The following is a 6,486-nucleotide window of genomic DNA, read 5'->3' as shown; positions in this document are numbered from 1 at the left end:
TCCCCAGGATTGTCACTGTTTGCTTCTGAAGCCTCTGATTCTACTCGTTCGAAGGAGTTGTTGTGCGAGCTAAAATCAGCCTCCTTTGAGTCAGAAGAACTCGACTCAGATAATTCAATGGAGATTGTGGTTTTAGGGAGGGCAGCTTGACGTTGGGATTTCTGACGCAGAACCAGTTTCACCGGTGGTGAAGACTTCCTCTTCCTTTTGAACTTAGATGGTGGAGAGTGGTGGTCAGAAACCTGTGGTGGAGAGTGGTGACCGGAAACCTGTGGTGGAGAAGCTTGACCCGTTAGGATTAGAGAGGAGGGGCTCACCGTGGGTTCATTACCCGTGGAATCGGTCTCCTAAGTCCATTTTAGCATTGCAGCAATCTCGGAGGCTGAAGGAGAGTGGGGCCGGTACGGCGACTCAAGAACGACCGACGGAGGGGAGTTGGGCTCTGCTTGTTGTGTCGATTTCCTTTTCACCTGCCATGAGTATCTCCGAAGGGTTGCCAGCGGCAATGGGTCTTCGACGTTGGTATGGTATTGACGAGGAGGAGACAGCGGCGAGTAGAAGCAGCTGCGTTTTGGGAAGTCGCTCAGGTATCCATCCATGGTGGTTAGCGTTTTTGCTAGTGTCTTGTGAAGAATATGAAGTGGTTGTGGGGTTTTCAGGGTTTTTGAAGAAGATGGAACGATGGAGTGGGGGAGTTTGGGGTAAAAAGCCGAACAATTAGAGTAGTGGTTAAGTGGGGTATCCATCCATGGTGGTTAGCGTTTTTGCTAGTGTCTTGTGAAGAATATGAAGTGGTTGTGGGGTTTTCAGGGTTTTTGAAGAAGATGGAACGATGGAGTGGGGGAGTTTGGGGTAAAAAGCCGGACAATTAGAGTAGTGGTTAAGTGGGAGTAATTAGAGTGGGGTAAAAAAACTTTTTATCTCCCATTATAATTTTAACTCTTCTAATTGGGCCCATTAAGCATATGTAACTCAACCTCTTAGCCCCATCTTCATTAAAAACTATAGCTAAAGCCTGCAATCACAAAGTTAAACCCAAAAATATTCCAAGGAAGGGGAAGGAGTTAGTTAAATTAGTTAGAAATAAAAACAAAAAGAAAAACTGGTATGAAAACGGGTAAATAGCCTTGGTCAAGACTAATTCCTGGGTTGCCTCCCAGTAGTGCCGCTAGTTTACGTCTGTAGCTAGATGCAACTAAACTTCAGTATTCAGTCTTTGGGGGCTTCAAAGTGAACTTCCTCGGTTCCCTGAGCTTGGAAACCTTCATAGAATGGCTTTAGGCGATGACCATTGACTTTGAAATATTTGTCGTCCTTCAGGCTTTTGATTTCTACTGCACCATGTGGGAAGACTTACGTAACCATAAATGGACCAATCCATTTCGTGCGCAACTTTCCAGCAAATATCTTGAGTCGAGAATGGTATAAGAGGACCTTTTGCCCGACTTGGAACTTCTTCCGTGTGAGCAGGCTGTCGTGGTACTTTTTAGACTTCTGCTTATAGATTCTTAAACTTTCGTAGGCTTCACTTCTTAATTCCTCTAACTCTTGCAGTTGTAATTTCCTCTCTTCTCATGCCTCATCATATGCCATATTGCATTTTGTTACCGCCCAAAATGCTCTATGCTCCAATTCCACCGGGAGGTGACACGGTTTCCCATAAACCATTCGATATGGAGACATGCCAATCGGAGTTTTGTACGCTGTTCTGTATGCCCAAAGGGCGTCTTTGAGTCTGACGCTCCAATCTTTCCTTGTAAAATTCACTGTCTTTTCTAGGATAGATTTTATCTCCCAATTTGAAACTTCAGCTTGACCATTGGTCTGCGGGTGATAGGTTGTAGACATGCGATGATTGACTCCATATTTCTTCAACAGGGATACCATTATTCGATTGCAAAATTGAGTCCCCCTATCGCTGATTAACACACAAGGCATGCCAAACCTACAAAATATATTTCCCTGCAAAAACTTCACAACTGTTTGTGCATCATCAGTCTTGGTGGCTGTTAGGCATGAATATGACTGCAATTAAACAGCATGTTAATAACAATTTGTGTGTGATTTAGGCGAAATATTCCTAAATAAAATAACTTATAAGTGTTTTATGCAGATTTGTATTGATTAAGTCAAAAGGGCTACCACACAGCCTGTTTGCAACGAACCTTGAGGAGTAGAGCAACTTTTGATCCAGCGGATCTCCGCTGCGTACCCGATGACGGATGGCGACTAGACAAGTGGCAGGAGCGGTGTGGCAGTGACAGCAGGCATAGGAAAGGTAGAAAAGCAACATGATGACAAGATGGATCACCCCCTTGAGTGTTCAAAGGTCAAATTAGAATTAATCATTTCCTAGTAACTTAACTGTAGAAAAACAATCTTTTGTAATATTTTGTGGTACGGCTCGTATTTCTTCCTTTATATAGACATAGTGGAGGGAAGGAGAGCGGTACCTTTTTGACTTCGGATAATCGTTTAACTAGAATTTTGGCTTCTTTGAGAGGGGAAAAAGCTCTCTAAGGAAGATGACTCCATCAATGGAGGTTTGTGGAATTAACTCAGACTGTTCACTCTATACTATGAGTGAGTAGTCATTTTGAATGGGTTTGGCTAGTTAGGGCCGGTTATGTAAGTCTTCTATTATCTTATTTATGAATGAATGGTGATATATTATGTTGTGCTTGATGAATCTTTAACTCCATTGCTTAGGGCATGTATGTTAGTGTTAGATGCATGATAGGAAACTGCTTTCATCTTCACGGAACTATTTGTCAAGCATTCAACCCCACAACAGAGATGTCAGGAGGTTGTATTAAGGGTTTTCTTAATAGAAATGCTGTTTCGATTGTAATGCAAGAAAGAACCAACTTTAGGGACGCTTGAGGTTGTAGTATGTCTTAGAATCTTAAGGACACATGAGAGTTGACTTAAGTGAGCATTAAAGTAGAGACCTTGACTTCAATTTACATCATTCATGAATAAATAGGGTGTTAGGGATTGAAAATAACCTGTTCCGTTGTGGTTAACCTGTTATGCCTTTTACCGTCATTAAGTACTTCTTTTAATCAACTAAATCATTGACTTTGTTACTGTTTAAACAACATCTCTCAGTTTAAAGAATACACACACCACGAACACCCTGTTCTACAAAGTATTTCTTATAAACTTTGGTCCTCAATCCCTGTGGATACGATACTTGACTTATCACGTTATTATTTATATCTAGTACACTTGCTAGAGTCCATTCAGGAGACAACAAGTTTTTGGCGCCGTTGCCGAGGATTGAAAGCAACAAAGTTTATAAAAACTTTTCTGTGAAATAAGGTGTTTTTAATCTGTTTGCTAAATAGTGCAGCCAGAAGGAATCTTTATCGGTTTATGCGCAGAGCTGGACCTCCTATTTTTCCTATCGATCTCGAATTGGAGAGAACGTGTAGACGAAACAGAGCGGGAGCTCGACGTGCAAGACAAAGAGAATGACAAAGAGAGAGAAGAATGGCTGGAAGGGTACCACCCGAACAACCAGTTCAACCAAACCAGGAAGAAGAGGGAGAAAATAATAACCCTCATGTCATGCGAATCAGAGATTATTCGAGACCAACCACGGAAGGACATTCATCATGCATTGTGCTGCCCAACGAAGGGAACAACATGTTCGAGGTGAAAGCATCTATGATACAAATGTTGCAGGCAGCCGTACAGTTCAATGGATACCAGTCGGAAGATCCAAATAGGCATATCCTTGAATTTATCATGTTGTGCAACACTTTCAGATCAAACAGACACGTTGCTGACGACATAATCCGACTAAAGCTGTTTCCTTTTTCTCTAAGAGATAAAGCGAAGAATTGGTTGAAAAACTTGCAACCAGGAACGATTACTACTTGGGAAGAAATGGCCAGCGCTTTCTTAATGAAATATTTCCCACCAAGACAAGCCATTAAGCTCAGAAACGAGGTTTCCCATTTCGTGCAAGAAGAGGATGAATCCTTAGCCGAAGCATGGGAAAGGTACAAGGAATTACTAAGGAGAGTCGCCAATCATGGCATCCCTATGTGGATGCAAATGCAGAACTTTTACAATGGGGTAACCAACATTTATAAGATCCAGATCGAGTCCATAGCCAATGGAAACCCCGAAGATCTGGAACCACAAGCCTTGTACGACCTTATTGAGAAAGTAGTAAGCACAAGTTATAACTGGCACTCCGCCAGAAGTGAAGGAAAAAGAGCGGGAAATGAAGATGTTGTGTCAAAATTGACAAGCCAGATAGAACAGCTTGCCAGACAGCTCGGCAAGATAAATGTGTCCTCGATCCACAACGAACCACCATTCAATGACATTTGTGATTTTGTGGAGGCCTTCATTTCAGCATCAACTGTCCCGGAGTTAAGTAGGGAAAGGGTGCACAGGCAGAATGTGATTATGCAGGGTATAATCAGAGGAATCCACCGAACCCATACTCTAACACATATAACCCTGCCATAAGAAATCATCCGAATTTCGGATGGACAGGCCAGCCCAACCAGCAGGAACAACCGAGATATCAACAACAGCAAGGAGGACACTACCAGAGGCAACCCCAGCAGCATTATAAACAACCTGTTCCACCAAAAGAAGGTGTAGAGCCAGATATGAAGACGATGATGATGCAGTTCATGAAACAGACACAAGCATCAATTAAAAATCTGGAAACACAAGTCCATCAATTAGCTGCATCTACGTCAAAAGGGAAGGGAATAATGCCAAGCAACACAAAGCCAAACCCAAAGGGTGATGTCATGGCAATCACCCTGAGATCGGGTAAGCAAACTCAACCCATTATATCTACTGATGAAAATGGTGAATGCGCAGAAACATCCGAAGGAACTGAAGGAGAGCAGGAACAAGTTGTTCCTAGTCGAGAAGAAACCAGGAAGACAAAAGCTACCAGTGAGCAGGATCAGGAGGAAAGCGGAAGGATGTACAAGCCACCTCCGCCTTATGTTCTGCCTGTGCCATATCCAACGCGGTTGATCAACAAAAAGCTGGAAGAACAGAATTCTAAGGTGTTAGACACCTTAAGGAAATTGCACATCAACATTCCGTTCGTAGAAGCACTGACACAGATGCCGTCGTATGCAAAGTTCTTGAAAGATCTCCTATCAAACAAAAAGAAGCTGGAGAACATATCAATGATCCAACTCAACAGAGATTGTTCTTCAATACTCCAAAACATGCAGCAGCTACCGAAAAAGCTAAAAGATCCAGGGAGTTTTTCTATTCCTTGTTCAATTGGAAAGCTAAATATTGAAAATGCACTATGTGACCTAGGAGCTAGCATAAACCTAATGCCTTATTCTGTATATGCTAAACTAGGATTAGGAGAGCCACAACCTACCAGAATGTCTATTCAATTGGCCGATCGATTAATATGTTACCCTAGGGGAGTGGTGGAGGATGTGTTGGTCAAAGTAGGAAAATTCATATTGCCTGTTGATTTTATCATAATGGACATAGATGAAGACCTGCATGTTCCTATTATCCTAGGTCGACCGTTTTTAGCCACGGGTAGAGCATTGATAGACATAGTGGAGGGAAGGAGAGCGGTACCTTTTTGACTTCGGATAATCGTTTAACTAGAATTTTGGCTTCTTTGAGAGGGGAAAAAGCTCTCTAAGGAAGATGACTCCATCAATGGAGGTTTGTGGAATTAACTCATGTTGTTCACTCTATACTATGAGTGAGTAGTCATTTTGAATGGGTTTGGCCAGTTAGGGCCGGTTATGTAAGTCTTCTATTATCTTATTTATGAATGAATGGTGATATATTATGTTGTGCTTGATGAATCTTTAACTCCATTGCTTAGGGCATGTATGTTAGTGTTAGATGCATGATAGGAAACTGCTTTCATCTTCACGGAACTATTTGTCAAGCATTCAACCCCACAACAGAGATGTCAGGAGGTTGTATTAAGGGTTTTCTTAATAGAAATGTTGTTTCGATCGTAATGCAAGAAAGAACCAACTTTAGGGACGCTTGAGGTTGTAGTATGTCTTAGAATCTTAAGAACACACGAGAGTTGACTTAAGTGAGCATTAAAGTAGAGACCTTGACTTCAATTTACATCATTCATGAATAAATAGGGTGTTAGGGACTGAAAATAACCTGTTCCGCTGTGCTTAACCTGTTCTGCCTTTTACCGTCATTAAGTACTTCTTTTAATCAACTAAATCATTGACTTTGTTACTGTTTAAACAACATCTCTCAGTTTAAAGAATACACACACCACGAACACCCTATTCTACAAAGTATTTCTTATAAACTTTGGTCCTCAATCCCTGTGGATACGATACTTGACTTATCACTTTATTACTTGTATCTAGTACACTTGATAGAGTCCATTCAAGAGACGAGCTAACAATAATGATGACACATGCTGTTTCTTGGATGAGTTTCAAAGTCTTTCTACTTTGCAGGAACAGGACACTCTAGAGACTCTATTGG

General features: G+C 41.7%; 1 non-coding gene across 1 annotated transcript; it reads right to left on the bottom strand.

Annotated features, from left to right (window-relative positions):
• Positions 1-3,942: 3,942 nt before the first annotated feature.
• Positions 3,943-4,049, bottom strand: LOC136221002 (small nucleolar RNA R71). The gene has a single exon (XR_010684796.1). It is a non-coding gene; the product is annotated as a small nucleolar RNA R71 (small nucleolar RNA).
• Positions 4,050-6,486: the final 2,437 nt, after the last annotated feature.

Source organism: Euphorbia lathyris, chromosome 2, assembly GCF_963576675.1.
Source record: "Euphorbia lathyris chromosome 2, ddEupLath1.1, whole genome shotgun sequence".
NCBI lineage: Eukaryota > Viridiplantae > Streptophyta > Magnoliopsida > Malpighiales > Euphorbiaceae > Euphorbia > Euphorbia lathyris.
Note: the sequence above shows the minus strand (reverse complement) of the source record. Positions and strands in the feature narration are given on the sequence as shown.